This window comes from Xenopus tropicalis, chromosome 6, assembly GCF_000004195.4.
Source record: "Xenopus tropicalis strain Nigerian chromosome 6, UCB_Xtro_10.0, whole genome shotgun sequence".
In the NCBI taxonomy this organism is placed as follows: domain Eukaryota; kingdom Metazoa; phylum Chordata; class Amphibia; order Anura; family Pipidae; genus Xenopus; species Xenopus tropicalis.
In genome coordinates, this window is record NC_030682.2 from 90,291,362 (window position 1) to 90,314,936 (window position 23,575).

Consider the following 23,575-nt stretch of genomic DNA (forward strand, 5'->3'; position numbering starts at 1 on the left):
AGTAAGATGATTGTTATTACGACACTCTGCCAGTTTATTAAAGGAGTACAAAACAATGCTTTGATTATGACCTTTTGAAATAAAGGGGGTTTTATATAGCATGCTTCACATTTTGTTTTGGGCAATAAAGCTTACAATCTAAAAATTTGTGTTCAAGTGTTACCTGCTTGTACTGGCCCGCCTTTTGTGTGCTGCTGCATGATTTGTTATAGATTTGTGGCTTCCAGTTTCAAAATTAGCAAGAATCGCCAAGGATTTGTCCTACCTTTTAAATTCTATAATCCTTCTGACAGCCTAAAATGTTATTTGTGTCGTGGCATCTTGTATAACACATCAGAACATGGATAGAAAGTCAGCACAGGGGAGGCATTTCATTCAAATTTAATATTTATATCTTGTTTTCAGGCTTTAATGGCTCATTTTATTTTCTCCCAAGAGATCTAAAATTACAGAATCATTACATTTAACTTAATTTCTCTTTGCATAAATGTTTTATTACATTAGTGTAACGTTTTTCTTGTGCTACGAGTAAAAACAGATCTTAGGCATACATGGTTTCCTTGCTTGTTTCAATAAAAATAAAAGGATCACTTGAGAGTTTTGTAAATTCAATTAAATATAAAAGCTGACAGACAATTATTACCATACCATTGGAGTGATCCAAAGATGACTTTTTTCTAAACTTCATTTTTATGAATATTTTACAGCAGTGATGGATGTATATCTGGTGCTGCCTAGGCATGCCCACTCACCTGCCCCCTCTCCCACCCAATTGGTGTATGTGCAGTATGGTTAGTGCAAACTATAAGGAAACAACTCCAGGACTACTCAGAATTAATAGGTAATGCATAGAAATAAAACGATTTATAAAAAAAAAAGGAAATATAGGGTTGACAGTCATTTAGTTGTGACAGTTCAATCTACAAGCCAGTCTGGAGCAGTGTTCCTTATAGTATTTTTGCAGTGATTGTGTTACTTTCTGCTGTTGCAGGTTTTTTTGGCCACGATTGATCAAACCATCAAAGATAAAAATCTTAAACTAAAACTTGCCAAGATGCCACAGAAGTCAGTGCAATTGCATTTGTATTTATGGAATAGTTCCAAAGCAGCTAGGGTTCCGGAAATTCTTCCTCCACAAGTCCTTGCCAATTCGTGATCCGACTGTCCTCTGTGTTACATCACATCCAAGCAAACAATTAAACAAGGATCCATCAAGTGCAATCTCCTTATTCATGCCCTCTGGTGCTTTCCATTCCTTTGCAAAGGATGTGCATAAAACCTTTCTGAGCAATATTCTGTAAGGCTTTTGTTTTTATTCTCTCTTCTGGGAAAAAGAACTGTTTGTCAACAACAATAAAAAAAACATTCAATTCCTTTCATATTTCTTGTTGTATGAAGTCCCTTTTCCTCCGCCCCTCATATTTTATTGTCTTTTTTTCAATGGTAAATGGTAATTAGAGTCAATAATCTTTTGCTGAGAAAGCACCTTGTCCTCACAGTGTTTATATCACCATCAAAGATCTGCCTTTAGGCCGTGGTGTGTTAATAATTTAAGGTGTGCACGGCTTAGTTATAGCAGGAAGCCTAGTTATTGAGTTTGTAAACCAGCCGATGATTTATGGGAACACCTTGTATGAGTCATGCTCATTAAATAAAATACTTCACTTTAATAAGGAACATGGGGTAAACAGCTCTTCTCGTTACTTAGTGAGTGGGCAGTTGAAGATTGTTGAGTTTTGTCACCATTTGTGCCATTGTGTTAATTGTACTGGCAGATGTGCATGTGATTTTCCTTCCCCGGTGCAAGCTTTTAAATTTTCACCTATTTCCCATAATGCCATATCATAACTTGCTCCATAAGATGCTGCAAAAAGAGATGAAAAACTGTCTTTAGAAAGAACCCTAAGTAAGATAACAGAACTTTTCAGAAATAAAATGCTTATCTTTTCTCAATACTTTATAGGGCTCATTTACCAGTGAGTCAAGATTATAAAAGTTCAAAAAATGCAAACAATTGTACTGTAATAAAAAAAGTACGACAGGTCTGAATACAAAAAATTTGTATTTTTTTTTTTAAAGTTTACAACTTTTGCATATTTTCTGCGACGTTTTCGTACTTTGCGACAAAAAGCGTGACAAAAAAGCACAACAAAATCATATTGTCACGCAGTGTACGAAAGTTTCGGATTCATTTAAGCTTTGGTATCGTTACTTTCCTTGGGCCAGGTTGGAGCTGCAGAGTGCCATTGAGTCCTATGGGAGGCTTCCAAAATCATGCACTGAAGCATTAAAGTCAGCAAGGTTTTCCTGCATTTAACGATTGTTCAGATACGAAAAAATAGAACTTTTTGCCCATTATACGATGAGATACAATTTTTTCATATTTTCAAATACGAATTTTTCGGACTTTAAAAAGCATGATACAAAAAAATCGTATTTTATATTGCTTTTTAAAAGTACGAAAATCATACTTTGATAAATCTGCCCCTGAGTGTTGTATAGAAGTAAGTGTAAGTGACCTGACAGTCAGTTGCATGCTAACAGGTGCAGTCTCTGTAAGAGGTATGTTTGTAGCACATGAGTGTTGACATGGATGGAGCTCTGCCTGGTGCAAGGTGCCTTTTGGGACCTCTACTCAGTATCTGTGGTCCCATGTTTAGCATAGTTCTCCCTTGTGCCACTGAGCACTGTGCTCTTCGTGTTACACTTGAAGACAGAGTGTAGTTTGTGCTTTGCAAGGGCTGGTTACAGTATAGAGATGCAAGGTCTGCAATAAAAGCAGCCTTGTGATAAGAAGGACAACTGTCCTATTGTGCACTAGAAGATATTGAGATGGAGACAAATGCCAAGAGAAGTGCACCTGAATTATCAACCTGTGGTGGAGTGTTCAGACAGACACACATAATAATGCACAGGAGGGTGATTCTGGGGTGGCATTTTGTTCAGTAATATGGAGATATAAGGAGCAAAATCTGTGGCCCTTAGTATCTAGCACTTGTTGCTTGTGTTCTCTCTGCATGGGTCAAAATATTTGGTGCTCTGTCTTTTAGCCTACAACCTAATATTCTCAGTACCCAAGCTTCAACCATTTGGAACATCAGTGCCAAAATTATAATTAGAGTAATAAATGTCTACCAAAAAAAAGGGGGGTAGTACAAAATACTTGTGCTTCTAATAGGCTTTTGGTGATGTAGCAGAAGATACTGCCAATTTTCAAGTTTACTCCAGTCCAAATAGATGTGCAAGTTGCAGTAGCCTCAGAATTAAGGCTGACCTCACAGTATTAGGAAACAGCGAGCTATATAGACCAATTGCTTTTATTACAGCACAGGTTTACAAAATCTCAAACAGTAGAAAAAAAATCATTGTCTCAAGCTAAAAACAAATTCAACAAGCAAAACTTGCCAACTCAGAGGTAAAGCTAATGGCAAAAATCTCTATTTAAAAAGAACAAATCCATAAAGTAAAAAGCTAAACATGACTTCAAGCTATGTGGATTTTTTTTTAATTGTTGTGCACTGCAACTTTCCAGATAAATTGCTGCATACATCAAACTTTAAACAAATGATTGCCATGAAACCATATGACAGTCAATTAGAAATTAACATTACTTGCCTGAATTTCCAACATAAAAATGAGTTAGAAACTAACTATAATAAAACATTTGAATGCATTTGTAATGAAATATGCTTGTACAAAGAGTCGCATGGCACTATTTACTTTTGCATAAATGGCACTAGCCATTATAATATTTTTGGATGCCACAGCCTAAAGGCTGAACTTTGATGGTGATATAAAAGCCACAGTATGTACATTGGTGCAATGTTAACATTTCTGCTTTCCCCACAGGTGTTCTATATCTGTGAATGCACATCATGATAGAGAATCTGCACTGATGTAGTGGCGTATGTACCTTAAAAGCACTCATGACACTGCTTGTCTGCTCTTGAAATGTGATGACTATTGGAATGCTCTGTAATGTGGACTCATTCTTCATCAGTGTCTGCTTTGATATAAAGACAAAACTTCAGCAAAATGGAAATCGCTCTTTTACTAGATAACTGTACTAGACAAAAACAGGAATTCCCACATTTTACAAAATATGCAAATAAGCAATAAGTAATGAATCCAATTTGAAAATGTTAAGTGAAGACCAATCTATTAAAAAATATGGGCCGAACATGGCTACAAAGTCTTTACTTTAAAATGAATTATTTAATAATGAATTATTTAGATTGATATACCCACACTGTATAAAAATATTTGTATGAATCACGAAGTTATACGCAAACAACTTATCACACCCAGTGTTTGGAGTAGGGATCAAGGAGGAGGCTAGCTAGGAAACAGACAGGCAGGAAGAAGTTTACAGTAGAAGGTAGTTTATATTCAGCAGAACAAACAAGAAAGGGTTAAAAGAAAGGTTTACAGAAAGGGTTAACTGAAGGTAAGCACTACTGGCAAAGTAATGGAACTTTTGAATAGCTAGCTACCTTATTTAAGGCCTCTTCTCCCCTGTGTAGCAGACAGGGAAAGGGACAGATAGGTATCCATTATTTCTTCCAAAATAGCAGCAATTAGATCATTACAGTTAAAAATGTGTATACTTGTGAAAGTAGAGATTTCTGTGGGGTCCCTACAATAGCAGGTTATGTTTCTAAATAAGCAGGTATTTAATTGTTTTATACAGTTGTCCTAATATTATCAGTTAGCATTCCTGCAGCATGTATACACACCTTTTTCTAGTGCTTTTTAACAACATTGTTTCTAAATAAATGCAATTATCCCAGTATTAACCCAAAGTATCCCAGTCAAATGTAAGCAGGGAGACTCTTTAAAGGGGTTATGTAGTAAAAGGCACTAAGTTTGCCCAGGAGCAGCAACCCATAGCAACCAATTAGCAGGTAGCATTCACTGGTCACCTGTTTAAAAACAAACATCTGATTGGTTGCTATGGGTTAGGGCTTCTGGCAAACCTAGTTCCTTTTATTACATATGGGGGGTATGTGACTTGTTAAAATGTGTTCCATTTATGGTTAGATAAATATGGACCCCTGCTTCCCCCACCATATTTAGCTTGCATACACCTGTGATATTTAAACCTCCATAAATGTAATACAGATGTATTCTGAATAAAAGTAATGTAAGCTGCAGGTATAGTATCCCCTAATTCAAAAAGGCAGAACCCCTTGAACTTAAACTTTTTCTTTATTAATTGTATTGTATTAATTGTATTTCATGCTTGAGAACTTTATGAAACATATATGTGCCAAATGTAATACTTGTATTTTGAAAAAATAGCAATAGGCACAGCGCTGAGAGGTTGTTACAGCAGACGTTTACTTTTTAACTACTAACGAATTAAGCCTTTAGAAAATCCCTACCTTCCAATTTTCTTAAATAGCAAACACACCTTTTAAACCTGTTAGCACTGAGACCACCGTCATTTCACATGCCTCACTGGAGCAGTAAAAACAGGCTTGTAACCGCAGCACACCATTATTGTCCATCGTGTATAATTGCTATTGATACAAGGCATTCATGCTGAATGAGAATTTTCCAAACAACTCTCCTTAGAGAGGTACCTGAAAATCAGTGGCACAGAGGTGCTTGCCTGCAACTGTAGGTGATCTTTTAATGTTCATACAATGCCCTTGATGAAAACATTTTATATTGTTATATACAAGAGAACTATTGCTGCACTTGCATTAATTGTTGAGTTTTGAAGTAGGGATTTTATTTACTTGTGTCTTAAGTACCAAAATTTAATTGTAAGTTACACACTTTAAAAGCTCTCCACACAGCATTTCTTGAGTTAGTACAGTCACCTTCAAGATAGAAAACAAAAGCGAAGATCTGATTGGTTGCTATGGGCAACATCACTGTAATAAATATGCCCTATAGGCTGCCCCTAAGCCAAGATGTATGGCAAAATATCAGACTGGAATTATATCTGACTGCAAAATAAAATCCACTTCTGCCCCAATTACACATACAGTATAAGTCATTTGCATTGCAGAGTTCCCGTTTGTAGGATTGTAGGGTGTATTTATCAAGTCATGCACAATACCCCTGGACAAACTACTAATCTGAATCGCAACATGCAGAATTTATAAGCTTTCCAAATTAATACATTTAAGGAACCATGCCTTTAAATATAGCCATTATAAAATGCAGTATGAATTGCAGATTATCAGTAACTTTATCTACATTACACAGCATCATTAGAACTACAGGTATTATTCAATAAGTACCTGGTTGTTCTTAACAGTGTCTGAGACCTCAACATAATCATTTTTAATGATCATGAACAACTGTGTTGTTGAACAACAGAAAGGTCTTATCAGTAGTGATTGGTGAAATGTTTCACCAGGAATGGATTCGAGGCAAATTTCCACGTTTCGCCATTGGCAGATTGTTTTGCGAAACGGATGAAAAAATTTGTTGTGGAAAAATTCACCACACGTCCAAAAATTGTCACCAGCGTCAAAAAAGAATAGTCGCGGGCATCAAAAGAATAGCCGCGTGACAAAATAATAGCCACGGGCAACAAAAGAATAGCTGTGCGACAAAATAATAGCTGTGGGCAACAAAATAATAGCCGCGCAACAAAATAATAGCTGCAGGCGACAACAGAATAGCCGTGCGACAAAAGAATAGCCGTGGGCGACAATTTTTTTTGCCGCACGTCATTTTCGCCAGATTCGCTCATCACTACTTATCAGCTGATCTGTTGGTCTGTGCAGGAGGAGCAAACATGCAATAGCATGGAGACTAGCTTCTTCAGGTGATCTGCCTTTTTGGTCGGTGGGTAAATGATTCATCCAATTAGCTCTTCTGCTTTTGGGGTTGAATTACACATGATTGAAACATTCATCCTCCCTGCAGTGAGCTTTCTTACAGTATATTATAGTTATTTTAAGGTTCAGTGAAAACAGTTACATGTATTGTTATCCTCTAATAATTGCTTGTGTGGGCCATTAACACAACTAGTCTCGCATTTTTCACAGAGAACGTCCTCAGTGTTTTGAAAAGAACCCCTAAGACAAAAACACCATGTACAAAAAGTGCTCATCATGATTTCTAAAAGGGTCGTAATTGTGGGAGAGTGGGCAAGGTTTGTGTGTCAGGAGCAGGGTCTTTGCATAATGTGGCATGGTCTGGGTGAATCAAGGTTGTGAACTGCCACTTCAACTGTCAGTAAACTCAGTAAACTGAATCTAAACCTAGTTTATAAATAATAGTTATAATTATATATATATAATATATTTTATTTTATGGATAGTATGTAAATTGGTTCTTTAGCAATTCAAAACAAGATGAAGAAAAAAATCATATCATGGGACATACAGATGCATTTATGAGCCGTTCTAAATAAATACGTGCAATCATTTGTTCTGTTTCAATTAACCATGGGACATCATTGTAATCTACTAGCAAAATATATTCATTAAATAACATTACATTGCAAAACGCCACTGAAATGTTCGATTCTGCTGTAATTGTTCAAGTTTAATAAAAAATCCGACCCACTTACAACTGAATTTTTAGAACATATGTGGCGACAAAAGGATTAACAATGGGACACAATTCTAATTCTCTCACCCCTTGGTAGATAAAATGAAGGGGGGTTCATACATTATCTGCTCTTCTTTCACAGTCAGAAATAGGTTAATTAGGGATTTCCTTTTTTCAAGGGAAAATTAATCTACAACAAAAATTTAAATTAATTCCACCCCATCCATAGGCCTGCTAGTCAGTGTGTCACTATTTTTCTGCAATTTTAATTTAATTTTCTTTTATATAATGTAATAAAAATACTATTATAGTAGCTGGGTATGATATGGCTGATATGACACTGGTGATTTATGTTGACCATCTCCTTCAATAATAAAAGTATGAAATCTTTGGTTCATTAACCTGATGAGTTAATACAATTTCCCAGGTAAGTAGGCAGGCTGCAATACTTGCCCTACGCAGTCTTGCATTCAGATGAAGTTATTACAGCCTAACAGGCTTTTGCAGCCATTACAGAATATACTGACCTACCTAACTGTTTCTATCACTTGATTGTTCTGTCCAACAGAGCTATGACTAGATGCCACAGGGAATTAATTGGGGCTTTACCTCTATTGGTAATTACAGTTCTATGAAAATTATGGCTCAGAAATATTGGTCCTATGATTAGGAATAAGACCTAAAATACCTTGAATGTCTTGATATATCATGTCAGGCTCATGAACTGTAGTTTAACTCTGTCATAAAGACATTTTTTGCCAAATTTGCCTCTGGAGTTGCTTTCACAAGGGTTATATTTTGTTTGTTGTTAATGGCTTAATACAGTAAATAGTCACACAATTAGATATTCTTAGTTGAATGCAAAAGCAATGTGCCTGATACAAAGAAACACACCAATCACTCCTTTCTGCTTCCTGTTCAGAATCAAGCGCAGTTGCACCTATTGATGCTGGTGAACCCTGGAGCTACTGGCACCTGGGGACCAAGGTTGCCACAGTGATCTGCCACAATTGCCCTTTCTCACTGCATTTACAGTAATAAATAACCCATTAAAAATCTCTCACTGCATTTCATGCAACATTTTGTAGCTGAAAATTGCTTAGCCTCTGAGCTCTCTCTTCCTGGCAAGGTTCTTTACACCAATAAGGCTTCACTAAGCCTAACAACTCCCAACTTTGGGCATGCCGACTGTTGCCCTGGGGTGAAGTGCCTCCTGTAAGGGTCTTTTGGGGCAAAATATTGTGTCTCTTAATGCTATACCACTTGCGCTCAGGTCAGTAATAACTAAGACCTGCACTGTGATATCTTATGGGGTCATTTAAAAGGAAAATTACAATTGCTGCATTGGTCACAATTATATTCGTCCCATTTTCCCCCTCATGACCCCAATTATGCTGAAAATATGGTAAAAAGCTTCTTTGTGGGTAATAAAACATGGTAACTTGTGCCAGAAATTGCACAATGCACTTGCAGTCATAAGTTTGCCCTCTTATGTAAATCAGCACATAGTTCACTTCATTAATGAATACACATGTTTTATTACCCTTACTGCTATTCTCAGTGATCATGAACTCAACTTGTGTTGGGTGGGAATCAGATTTTAACTGTATCACACACATACAGGGGATGGACAGATACCATGGGTAGGCCACTGCAGCCACCCCAGGAAATTTATGACAACACTTTCTTGTAGAAGGTGAACTATACTAAGCAGGCAATACAGAAATGGTCTGTGCTTAGAGAAGTAGACATGGGGGCCCATTCATGAAAGCATGATTTTTTTTTCCGAAAAAATCGTATTTTTTCTAATTTATACAACTTTGTAATTACCACGATAATATTGTTGAAATTACATGACTTTTTCGTGGTTTGCGTTAACTTCCACAAAAAAGTTGTATTTTTCGCAAAGACTACGACCATTTTGGAATTCATTCAAGCTTTGGTATCGTGACTATCTTTTGGCCAGGTTGGATCTGTATAGTGCCACTGAGTCCTAATAAGAGAAAATTTGTGCTTTTATGAATGGGCCCCTTAATGTGCATGTATGGTGTTGATGACTTGCAACTATGGAAGTGGATAAATTGCTGTCATAAAATGCAGATACTACAAGACAATTTGTCTCCATGAAAGATTCCAGCTTGGGAAAGTAAAAAAGAAAACATATTAAAGGGGTTGTTCACCTTTAAAATAACTTTTAGGATGATGCAGACAGTGATATTCTGAGACATTTTGCAATTGGTTTTCATTTTGTATTATATGTGGTTTCTGAAATATTTAGCTTTTTGTTCAACGGTTCTCCAGACTGGAATTACAGCAGCTATCTGGTTGCTGTGGTCCAAATAACCTTAGCAACCAAGCATTGGTATGAGTGAGAGATTTGAATATGAATAGGAGAGACCTGAATAGAAAAATAAGTATAAAAATAACACAATAAACTTGCCTCAAAGAGCAAAAGTTTTTTGGCTTCTGGGGTCAGTGACCCCCGTTTGGAAAGAGTTGGAAGAAGAAGGCAGATAATTAAAAAACTATAAGAATTGAAGACTGTTTGAAAAGGTGGTAAGAATTGCCTATTCTAAAACATAACAATAGTTTTTTTGAGATGAACTACCCCTTTAAAGTTGTTTTGTTGCAGAGCCTTTTCAGCTGAATAAAATGATCTGCCAGTTTTTGAGAGTGCTATAGTTAAAATGATATGAGATTAAATGTCTGGGCAAATGCCCAGAAGGTTTTAAAGAGAGAATTACCCCTTTGCCTAGATGGTTGGACAGCTGCATTGCGCATATTTCCCTGGTGCCACCACCTGCTAAAAAGATGCACTTGGGTAGAGGGCAAGCGTATGACTCCAGAAGGCATAGAATGGGTTAACTTAGTCAAAATAACTTTTCTGCCTCCTGTTCTGAAATGGAACTGAAACACTTTTTGGCTCAGTTTTGATATGCAAGCACTGAGAAACAAAATTTGCTAATTCTGAAATTATGAAAGTCAGTAATTTTGCTCAGTTCCACTGGGCATATGGTAGGTAAGCATTCTGCTTAGAGTATGAATCTGACAGCATGCGATCTGCAGGAAACAAAATAAGTCATGTTCCATAAACTCAAACTTGGCTTACATGGCATAAAAAAAATCTTTTGTCCAGTTCCCAAATAACTACATTTTAAGAATATTCCATGCCAGTCTATTACTTCTTTCCTTGTGGGCTGTATTATATGAACATATGAACAAATATCTAGAACGTCTATGTATATATAATACACTTTTTAACTTGCAAGTGTCCTTGAGAGCAACAAGGACTGTTTTGTGAAGTTCAGGGGGAATTTGATATATATATATGAAGGGGTCTTTGTTTTTCATGTTTGTGTATTTGATATTGCTTCATTGTAGTATTGCTAGTATTGTAGCTTTTATATTATAATGTAATAAATCCCTAGGGTTTCAAACCATCCCTATGAATGAGCGATTGGTCTAACACATGGGTGCGAAAGTTTTGGTCTCTTGGTTCCTTTTCTTTTAAATCTAAATGAAGTAACACCTAGAAAGATGTAAGCTTCTAAATAAGGCTGGGGAGCATCAACACATCCCTAAATGATCAGTGCAACAAGTTGGTACATTCCTTACCACTCAACACATCTTGGAATCATTAGACTTTTCATGTGTGCAATTGTCACTTCTTGCACATCTTTTATACCTTGTGTTTTAGACCTAGAAGCTATATCACGTTTTAATTACTAGTCATCACATTTTCCCCATTGAAAGCTGATAAAATGCAACATACCATATTACCAGTCTCTATGCCACTGGCTGTCATTGCAATTGTCACATTACACAGAGATCTGAATGGCTTTACCTAAATATGTGTAACAAATAATTTAACTGGAGATCCACGTAGTCAGGAACTTAATTCAGATCTTTACTGGCACAGTATTAAAATGTTTTTGTTTTGTAATTTAGAAAAATTAAATTACATTGTTTTATTTTCAGTTATTCTTTTGCAGACTTCCAGTGAGGTATTTTGCTGTTGTGCATCCTTAAAATGAGGAGGAATAAACATAGGAAAAATAGGACATAGATAAAGAATGAGAAAGAAAGAGAGACAGACAGACGCACTCTTCAGTCAGTGCTGCAATTCCTCCAGTAACATATATCAGAAGTAGAGTGGCCTAACACTTCGTAAAACTGAAGCATTGTGTACATTTTTAAAGGGGAAACATACCCTGTTTTCAACATGAGAATAGCGAACAGGTCTTGTACAGAGCCTACTTTTTTCCTATTGCTTTAATCACAAAAAAAAACTATCATTTTTGTTATATATTGAACTAAACATGTTCTTGTCAGCAGAATTGGATTTGCAGTGCACAGATAATCCCCCCTGCATAATGGACTTTTGTATATCTATGCAATGATGATGCACATTTATGCATAATTACAGTGTATTGCACATTTTATTCCATAAAAATGTGTATATGCACACATTTAAGTAAAAGTCACCATATGCATTGAAGAAATTAATTTTAAAATATATTGTAACATTCATGTCCTGAACCCATATAACCTAGCCTTGTTCACCTGTTTAGATGTAAACTAGATTCCCCCAAGTGTTGGTGAGAGGTTGAAGTGACATCCAGCTCTTAGTGTTATCTCCACTGAGGCACCAACTTTAACCTGTTGAAAGAATAGTATGCATTTATATCCTTGGGGCTATACAATCCAAAGTAAACATGAAAAAAACCCTCATTCTTAATAATTTCAATGGCAAATATGCTCCTGTAGGCCCTATTGTAACCTGATCAGCCAGCATACAGCTTAAAGGTGTAAGTGTATGTTTATGTAGTAGAATATGTTTTGCCACTACTTACTCCTTTCTGCTGTTTCCTAGGGATTAAATTGGACCTAGGAATTGTCATTCAGTTCTTAAACTTCCCTTTAGGCCAATGCTGCGCGAGGCAAATTCTCAGCCTGCAGATAACTAAGGCATCGGCCTTAAGGTCCCCATACACGGGCCGATTAAAGCTGCCGATATTGTCCCTTGGAGCAATTCGGTAGCTTATCGGCCCGTGTAGGGGCAGAACCAAGGGGCCTGGCCAACCGATATCTGGCCTGAAATTGGCCAGATATTGATCGGCCAGGTTAGAAAATCCAGTAGGATCGGGGACCGCATCAGCTCGTTGATGCGGTCCCCGAACCGACTGCCCTATTGCCGCGTGTAGAATTTGATCGTTTGGCCCCAGGGCCAAATGATCGAATTCGCCTACATGCCTCCCCTATATTGCCCACCCGTAGGTGGGGATATCGGGTGAAGATCCGCTCGCTTGGCGACATCGCCAAGCGAGCGGATCTGCCGTGTATGGCCAGCTTTAGTCTTTTCTTGGTTATCAGAATAGCTGATACAATAGAGTATTTCAGAATGTAAATCACATAGTATACATGTAAAGTACTGCTCCCTGAGGAATTGTTTTCCTGTACATGAATGTGGAAACATTTTATCTTAAAGCATATATACATTTATACAGTAAAAAAAATTGGCCAGACAGGCTTGATTTTCTGTCAGATCGGGGACCATCTCGGCTTGTTGATGCGGTTCTCACTCCAACTTTTTCAGTCTCCTTCATTGTATTGGGATCGTTTGGCCCTAAGGGCCAAAGGACTGCATTAGCATATGAATAACCCAAGGTGGGCATATCGGGGGAAACATTTGATCCTTTGGCGACCTCTCCAAATGAGCAAATCTTACCATGTATGGTCACCTTTAGTGAATAGATCCAAGTAGCTTAAAATGTGATTTAAAGACCTGCCAAAAAGCCATAGATTTTTCATGATTAAAACAATACGCAAAAAGTATGTTCAGCACAAACCCTATTCCCTGAACTCATGTTGAACAAGGGGGGTAAACTGCCAATTTATGGCAAATGCAGATTTTTCAATACCCCAGTTTTAAAGGGCTTCAGAAAAACCTGCAGATAGGAAGAATCTATTGGATGCTCAGGGCTGTTTTTAGTAAATGGGCACACCACCAGAGTTTTCATCTGTTATAACTTTTGACTGAAGCATCCTCCATAAATGGCAGACCCATCATTTTAATCAAATGACTCTCAAATGACTCTGTAACAAAACAATGTACATAAGGTATAGTAAACAAACTGGGAGGGTCACTGGGAAATATAGGTCCATTATGCAAGTTCCAAAAATCCAGTACACAGCCCAGCCCTGTCCTCAATACCTGCCTCAGGCCAAGTGATAAGGTTCACATAATGCGAGTTTAGAACTTATTACATAAAAACTCACCAAAGTTCTATTCATTCCTATGGGATTTTTAGAAGCATATTTATCAAATGGTGAATTCTAATTTTCACAGATAAATATGCTTCTAAATCTACCACAGGAATTAATGGAACATGGGTGTTCTATTGTATTAAGCTCTAAACTCCCATTTTGATAAATCTGCCCCATAGGGTGAAACCCCAATAATAACTGATCAGTAAAGCAGAGGGTGCACTCTATTTGACAAAAGGTTTATATATTGTATTAGAAAGTATTTATGCTTCTGATACAGGTATTAGTAGTTCTGGAACAGTATTTATAGAAAATATGATCTGTAACAGGAAAAAAAGGGTTGCCATTTTTGAAAGAATTCAAACCAAAACCTATACTTTCTCATTAAATCATAATTTATTCCATCCTCACAATGCAAGAATCATTTGCAATAATAAATATAAAGTATATAGTATAGTACCTTGTACTTGATCCCAACTGAGATAAAGTTAATTTTATTGTAAGCAAAACAATACTTTGGGGTTTATTTAATGTTACAATTATATTTTAGTAGACTTGAAAGTGTTTTGATCCAAATTGCAGAAAGATCCCTTATCCTGAGCATTCTGAATTACAGGTCCCATACCTGTATATATATATATATAATAGAGGTCATTTATGATTAGGCTGCCAAGGGCAGTTTGAGCACAACTCCAGAACAAGAGGGACATTAGTCTTTCACCTTAAAGTGCTGTTTTACTGATAGTATCAGTACCAATTATCTGGTTAAATAAAGGAGATCCTGTGTCTGCAAGAAACACAAAACAACACAATTTTTTTGCAGCTAACGCTATTTAATACACCCCTCTAATGCAGTATCCATTCACCAGTTAATTTTTTGGACCTTGTGTTATTAACATATGAAAGCAAACATCTGATTGGTTGCTATAGATTACAGGGCTAATGCTAACTTTGTCTAGTCAGAACATATGCCTTTCAGTGTTTTACCTTCCCTTACAAATTTAAAACTTTTTAAAGCATTGTCAAGATTATCTATATATATATATTTAGATTTTACACATATACAAATATATAAAACATGTGGACATGTTATACAATTGTCAATAGAACATATTACAGATATTATAAATATGTTATAAATATAGATATACATAACTATTGTTATTCCATTTTGTCATTATCTTGCCCATATTTTACAGCTATAAGGAAAATTGCCGTTCCCTCTGCATTCAAAGTCTGAAATATCACTTGCTTTCTGTCCTCTTTTAATAATCACAAAAGGTTTTTGTTTTGTTTTTTTTTTAATTTAACATTATTTCCTAATTTTTTTAAATATTCCTCCAGATCCATTTGAATTCAGGCCAAAGAATACAGTGCTAAGGCAGGTAACTGCAACAAATAAAGGCAGCTTGAATTAGATTTGGAATGGTCAAAGCTTCTAGATTTGTTAACAGTAAACAGATACAAACTGTTAGACTGCTTCCGTGTCCAATTGTAATATATAGCTGCACTCTGTACCTCCAGGCAAGAGAAGATTTCTTTAGTGGAGATGCAATCAGCTCTGACCAATCAGTAATGTAGGTTAATCAGCTGATCGATTGGTCCATGAGTAGCCCGAGCCTGGCTCCTCTCTGACTGGCTCTAACATGGCCTTGGGCAATAGGTTGGAAACTTTTAATTATCAGCAGCAGCTACACTACTGATTGAATGGTCAATGAGTTTACAACCCAGGCAGCCCTGTTTGAATAATAATGGGAAACAATGTGAAAAGGGCAGGCGGTGGCAGAGTAAGACACATGGATATGTAGAGCAATGAATAGAAGAGTTAATTACTTGGCAAAAAACAACATTTTAGGACATCAGGGGGCAACCACATCATAATTTAAAGCTGTGTTGACATTTGTGCACATTTTCTACCATCTCTACCACACAGTTGCACTCTTAACAACATATTGGTCTTATAATTCCCCCTGCAATTGTCAGGTTAAACCTAGATTATCACTTTTATAATAGAAGACATATATCTATCACAATATAATTATTTATCATTTCACAATATTGTAAGTTGACTGCAGCCGGCGACTACATTTGTGCATACTGACCCAGAGGGCATATTCTGTTCTTGCTGAGGAGCTAATTAACCCCAGGTCATGAGTGAGAATTTCGGCTAACTCCTCTTTCCGCTTGCAATGTATTACATTTTACTTCTTCTGCCTCTTAACTGGAGCAATTAAAAAAATATATAATTTAATGTGAGGCATAATGATTGAGTCATTGTTGCTAAATGTGAATAATTTCTCTCCCCCCTCCTAAAAAAAATTACTCTGCATCTGTAAAATTTCTGGCCAATAGAATAAAAGAAATAAAACTGATGATTCTGGGTTTTTTAAACATTTTGACAGTAATGCAATATTGTCTTTTAATTATCTAAATGATTTTGTGTAAGAGGCCCTCGCAATGCATTGTGGCGCGGTATATTTAAGGCGCATCTGGCAGCACGGGTGTTAAACACTGTTTACCAGCATCACAACTAGCTTGCTTGCCAAAATTATAATTGCATATCCCATAGCCAGACATAATAATGGGGCATCAGGAGATGCATACAAACCTAATTTCAAAGGTTTTTGTAATAAATGCCTCCAGAATGATCGCATAAATCAAACCACAGGCACAATTTAATACAGTTATATAAATAACTACATACACACAAATATACATATATGCACAGATTACTCACATACTTTATTTACTTATTTAATTCTGGTTTCTTTCTTAGTTAATAGTGTGTCATTGAGAATAAACTCTTAGGTTAATGGTCCAAAAAATGAGTTGGGTATGAGAGGTTCCTCTGTTTAAGCTGACACTACCTAAAATCCGTCTTTTTACTGATCTCAGATAAACACAGTGTGTTCATCACATTCAGCCAGCTTCATTACTATTTATATTACCGTGCACTGGCTTTGTGCAGTCAATTCATAATTGTCCAGTTTTTCTAATTAATCACAAAAGATTTTTGTCTTGCCTGGAGCTAGTTCTAGGGTGACTCACAATGGCAAGCCAAGGCTCATACATCAAACACAGACCCTCTTTTACTCTAGCCTTCTGCTAGGGAATGCTGCTCAGCCCTTCTCTATCACAGAGGGACTGGCTATGCATGTGCAGCCCCCGGGCTAAGAAGAAGCACTGTGCTCTGTCCTCTGCCGTGTGGCTTGTTATTTTTATCTGATGCTTGCATTCGCAGCCCAAAACACATCCAGTTAATTTGGCTCAGACTCTTTATTCAGAATGCTTAGTTCTATTTATTTTATTTTTTTTTGCTGCTTACTTACTCTTACATTGGCTCTTTATATATATATATATTTTTTGTTTTTTGTTTGGGTTTTTTGACCATTTGTTGTTTTTTTCCCATCATTTCCCATCATTTGGGGAAGAAAAATAGATAAATAACATTGCAACAGTGGTAGATATTCTTAACCAGTTAATGTGTGCATGAGTCAAGCGGCTGAAATGCAATTAGCTGACAGAGATGCAGGCTGATGTGTTGTAATTATGGAACAGGCCAAACAATATTTAGCAAATTAAGACAATAAGATTACATTGGTGGATGTGAATTGATGTTTATTAACCCATTTAGGAGCATGGATAAAATGGAATGAATAAAAAAAGGCTTTTCAGCAGAGTCACTGCCTAGTCTCCTAGACACACTATACTTTGGGCTATAACAAAGAGAAATGGGTACTGTGATAAAATCCTTTTTGTACAGATCTGCAGCAAACATGTCTGCAGCTGACTGGCATTTCATTTTTATATACCAACATGTTCTTCTACAATTTCAGCCATAATTGCTATCATTATACATTCTAATGCAAATATACATAGTGGCAGCACACTGCTATATTGTCACTAACGTTTCCATCTCAATAAAATGTAAAGATGGAATGTTAACAATGGCCAAAAAAAGAGCTGGCTACTGAATTCTAGTTATGATAAGTAATAAAGGCATTGCCACATAAATATTATACAATAAAAACATGAGTCCTGGCAATTTAAGCTAGATCGCTGCAGCTTGATACAATTGTTGAAGATACTGTGTACCAAAAGCAATATTTTCACATTTTAGCTCGCAGATTATCTGGAGTTCTACATGTCTTTTCCAATTAAATGCATGTGGTAATTCAGCTCTGCATTAAAGATTTTGTTTAACTAGGGAAGTAAATGTTGAGGAAATAATACCCGTATGGTTAACACCCAACCTGCCCTTCTATGCTATAGAAATTGTGCCTCCTTTCTGCCATAATGTTTGTGTATAAAAATGCATTAGGCATCAATTTATTTATTGCTGGTGATTGAATCAATCCATGTCAGTTACAGGTTTTTGTCAATGCAATATTTCTGTAACTATGGTAGTAAAGTTCAGTGGAGGCATTAGTCAGTATTACTGGAATATAGCTCATGGATTACCAGATACAAAGGGAGATACCAATAGATATGGTGGGATATGTTCTCTTTTGTTTGCCTGCTCTTTTACTGTTTTATTCTTTCAATTCTTTAAGTGAGATAACAATATCTAAATAATTAAAATCCCCAAACTGGGCACAATATATATTATTAATAATATAGTAGATATTTTAACCATTGAACTTGGTTCTATATGAAGTTTATATTGTGTCAGTATGTTTACCATCACCATTTTATTCTCTGTTCTTTAACAATATATTAAAGAAAAAACGGAAAAGCGAAACCAACATTTTAATGACATTAAGAAAAGGCACCACATACAGTGATTTGAGTTATATATACATCAGCATGTTTTGTTGACACTTTGATCCATACTGTTGTGCAGTAGTCAGAAAAGAATGAGCAATGTAATGGTATTCCATTACCTTGATTTGCTTGACACAAAATATTTCAGCTTTTCTTAACAGATATTCTACTTGTCACCACCCATTCCCTGTGCCAAGGCGTTACAATATACACCAGCCATATAATGGGAGAAGGTCTTTGAAGGCATAGGTTCAACAAGATACAATCACTGTAATCTGTTAGTTATACTGGTTTGGATGCAAATCTCCATTAGCAGACATAAGGAAATTATTAGATCTTTCCACGGCCCTCTGTTATTTTCCTATTTGTGCGGCATCTATTCACACAATCTCCTTACGAATTAGTCAAAGAAGACTTGACTTGTGGATCTCAGTTTGTGATTTCCTGCCTAAGGCCTTTAGCCAAGGAATCCTATAGTCCTTTGCTGCCTATTAGAATGAAGGCATTGAGTGAATGTATCACTCAGAGAAGGACTGCTAGATTTTTTTTACACTTCTTTATGCCTAGGGGTAGCAAGTTTCCTGCATGCCTCTACTGTGAATATCTATTCTTTCACTGAGCTATAGCACTGACAGACAGATGCCCAAAATAGCAGGCAGTAAAGATTTTTCAAAAGCTTGGTGTCGTTAAAAAGAAAAAATGCTATTTCTGTCTGAAAAACGTTTGCATTACTGAGTATGGTAGAGTATTTCTTGCAATGGGTGATTTACTTTTATGGTTTAGCCACTGGTCTGTGGCAAGGAAATACCTGCTAATCATGTGATTTACTTCTACTTCCTCTTGTTAAATAAGTTGCGTTTTACAACTTTTTGGGCTACTGCACATTTGAATGTTTGTGTAGTTAATAAAGGTGATCAAATCACTGGTGGCTCCGTTAAGGTTGTTTCCTATCAACATCAATGCAAAGCTCTGCAAATGTGAGCCTAAAACGCATTTTTGGGTGCCACAAGGCTATGCACATCATCCATGTGATGGCAATGGCAAGCAATGGCAAGCTGGTCATTAAATAAATCAGTATGCTCTAACCTTTACACACACTGAGAATATACACGTATACGTTCACGTCAATAATCTAAACATATATAGAATAGATAGAATAAATATTTGAGAATGTTAAAAAAGCATAGTGTTTAAGATTATATTACATTATACAGATGTGTATTTAAAGCTAGTTAAATACTACTGAAACTCTATTGTTAGTACACAATAGGACTATATTGTAAATATATGAAAGTTACTGTATACTGTATGTGGCAAAAGCACACCATAAATATATACTGAATAAAACAGGCCAGTTCTGTGCCCCAAAACAGTTTAAATGTTGATTCCTTTTTCATGGCTGCTCCAAAGGCTGTTTCCAACTGCCTCCTTAATGGAAATTTAAACCCAAAAAACTGACTTGGCATTTGAATTTGCTATTTAAAAAATGAAGTTCAATAAGACTAAATTCTCATTTTTGTTAAACATAGATCCTTGCAGTGCTTTGCTTTCCACCTTTTTGAATAAGTTAAGCCTTTCCCATACCAGTTTAATTTTATCCTTTTCCTTGCTTCAACTCTAAATTTGTCCTTAGGTTTTACATAGTTATATAAACCATTTTACACTGATGCAGATGGCATCTTTCCCTGTTATTCCCTGTTATCCCATACTGTATTTTACAAAAAAACAGATAGAGGGCAAGCAGTATCCATGGAAATCTAAGACCAAGTGACCCACATGATTGTCTACTATTTTTAAAGCAGTTTGGGTGATATTTCACAAAAGATCAGTAAAAATTTCCATATGTAAAATTTTTTAAAATGTGCTTATTTTTACTCTTGCCCTATTTTGTTTGGAATTTTCTAAATGTCACAAGATTGCATTTTCAAATCAAACCTTTATTACTGCCACACAGGAATGATTCTCAGCCTGCACTTTGGCACCGAAATCCACTCCGTGTGCCTGCATCTTGGTCTGGGTGCAGGCATAGACGAAGGCCGATGCTAACATAGGTGTTGATTTTCAGACTGTGTGGCATTAGGCTAGTGCCATACAGGGCTGATTCTCGACCTGCGTTTTTCTGCAGCCCATTCACATTTCACAGCTGATATCTGCTCCGTGTGCCTCTACCTGGGCAGAGACTAAACTATTTACTATTTGCTAACTGGCTGCTATTGGAAATGTAATGGTGCAATTTATAATCGAGAAATAAAGCTATTGTCTGTGAGTTTTTTATATTGGTTAATAAAGTCAGATTTCCATAACTGACATTGTAACATAAAAGGGGTCATTTTGGACCTCCTGGGCAGTGCGTGCCTATTTTTTGCGCTTCTCACGCTATTGTAGAATTGCAATATCCCCTTAAGTAGTTCAAATGGAAAGGCAGCGGGATGAACATAGTCATCATTCAGACATGCAAGCTGAGTGACAGAGGATGCAGGATGCAGCAAGGCCCTGTCCTGCCATAGGGTGGCAAGGAAAGGACTGGCTTGTGTCCACTGATATTTCATTTGCATAAAAAAGTCTTTCTCGTGTGGCTTAATGCCCTTGCACTTCTGCCTGGATTAATTGTAAATGACCCCTGAAGAGTTATAATGATTCCAAATATCTGTGTGTGTAACAAACTTTTAAAGTAAGTTGCATTGCTATCTCATTCCTTTCTGATCTGTTCATATCTGGAGCACTAAGACATTATTTTGCCCAGTCCTGCGCTTAAGGGCAAATGCCCATACCTGATGCACTCTTACCTTCCAGTTTGTGCCTGTATGTTACCCAACCACTCAGATTGTAAGCTCTACTGGGCAGGGACCTCCTTCCTACTGTGTCTCATACCACATGGCACTTATATATATATATATACATATATGTATTTATTGTATTTATTTATTATATAACTTGTCCTCCCTGTGTGTAATTTTGTATTCTGTAAGACTGTACAGCGCTGCGTACCCTTGTGGCGCTTTATAAATAAAGTTATACATACATACATACATACATACATATCTCACTTCTTCCTTTTGTCACTAAATATTGGCCAAAAATTGATGTATGAAAATATGCAATACTGATGGATTCCAAGCAGCTAAATATTAACTGCTTGGAAAAGTCTTTACCTTTTTAAGTCTATCAGTTTGTCCTCATTGTTTTATAAAATATTATCAGGCTGCTCAGGTTTACAGATATATGAAAATACTGTCACAGTCATCCTGCCAGAGTTCTTGAAATATTCAAAAACCTTTACCCCTAAATCTCAACTTCAATTTGCTTTCAGAAATCCCTTGAAGCTTATGACCCCTGTGGAGGCAAGATGAATTGCCTCAAAACCTCTAAACTATAAAAAAAAAAAAAAAAAACGTCTAATCCCCACCTGTTGATTCTATCTTTGATTACTTTCTAATACATATAGAAAGTGCCAGTATAGACATATTGGGGTTTTGTTTTATTCTTAATACCTTTTAAAAGAAATGCTTGGCCAATCTCTGATTTCAATTACAGTTAATTAGAATTTCTTGTAAAATATGTTTTCTATGCTTGATCAATAATTGAAAACTACTAAAAGGAAAAACGTGCCACCTTTCTGTTCCTTGACCTGTGTAAAGGTCAAGAAATGGCAACACGACTTCTTTTGTGCTTATTATGTACAGTAGGGCATACGTTATCCCCTATATGCACATTACAGACCACTGATAATTGTTTATGCTAGAGCTGAATCATTGACCTTTTCTGCAAATAAACATGTAACTATTGTACTGTGTTATGTCTCTTGAGTGCGCAGGCTACGGATAGATGCACAAACGGCAAGTCCAAAATGCTTATATTAAATTCTTACATTAGCAGATTAGCTACATATATTATTATTACCAAGCATTTAAAAAGCCCCAACATATTCTGCAGCACTACAACAGAAGGGTATGTACATGTTTATGGTTATGAGTATCGAGTGATGTTATACTATTGACAAGGTGATCATTAGCTGTTTGTGACAGTAAAATATAAATAACACATATAAATGTATTTATTGAATGTGGTCTTGTTTTTATGCATATTTATTGGTTTAAAAAACAGTGACAAAAACTTTCTACTTTTGGCAAATATTTTTAAAGACATATTTCTCCTTGACCTAAAATGCTCACCACCATTTCTGTACCATTGTGCCCCAGTTTCTGCTGTATCCTTCTTTTCTGTATTAAAGGAGAACTACACCCACCCCCTTAACTAGCACTGCTAGTCCCTATCACTAACCCCAAGCTAAAAGAGTAGAGTAGCGCAGCTGCGTACCTGGCCGACATCTTCTTTGCAACTGAACAGTCTTCAGGTCTCTCCGCCGATACAAACCCTGCTGGTTGGTGGTAGCAGGAAATCTGCTTAAACTGCACACGTGCAAGCAGAGTCCGTGTTGGCGGAGAGACCCAAAGACTGTTCATTTGTGGGGAGGATGTTGCCAGGTACGCAGCTGCGCTACTCTGCTCTTTTACCTTGGGGTTAGTGATAGGGACAGATGTTAAACTTAGAAACTATGCGAAAAGGGAGAGGTGAGGGGGGTCAAGACAGTGCTATAGCCTGGGGGTATAGTTCTCCTTTAAAGGACATGTTACCCCAAAAATAAGTTTGTATCTAATAAAAGAAAACCTAATTCTAAGCAACTTTACATTATACACCCATTACAAATTTTTTAAGTTATCTGTATATCGTATTGTTATTAAAAGCAGTGTCTGCCTGTCCTTTCTATTCTCTTCCCTGGTGGCTCTGGCTTTTGAAACAATGTAGCACAAGGCAGCAGACTGCCTGACTGACTTTTTTATAGCAATTACATTTACAAATAACTCTTAAAGCTCTAAAAATTAACAAATTCCTATTGGAAAGTTTCTTAGTATTATGTTTTCTTTTAATTGTCTTGGCATGTCCTTTAATATCAATGACATTGCTACACGCTGAGTAAAACCATCACACTGTATGTGAATAACAAGTACAATACTGCCCTGTTGCA

The 23,575-nt window shown here is 36.5% G+C and overlaps 1 long non-coding RNA gene across 2 annotated transcripts; it reads right to left on the minus strand.

Annotated features, from left to right (window-relative positions):
• Positions 1-374: 374 nt before the first annotated feature.
• Positions 375-22,908, minus strand: LOC116411712. Of its 2 annotated transcripts, none has more exons than XR_004223306.1 (4): positions 22,867-22,908; positions 12,082-12,177; positions 3,914-4,003; positions 375-1,864 (listed from the first exon to the last, which is right to left on the minus strand). It is a non-coding gene; the product is annotated as an uncharacterized LOC116411712 (long non-coding RNA). The 2 variants fall into 2 exon arrangements; XR_004223305.1 differs by having other exon boundaries at positions 3,914-4,006.
• Positions 22,909-23,575: the final 667 nt, after the last annotated feature.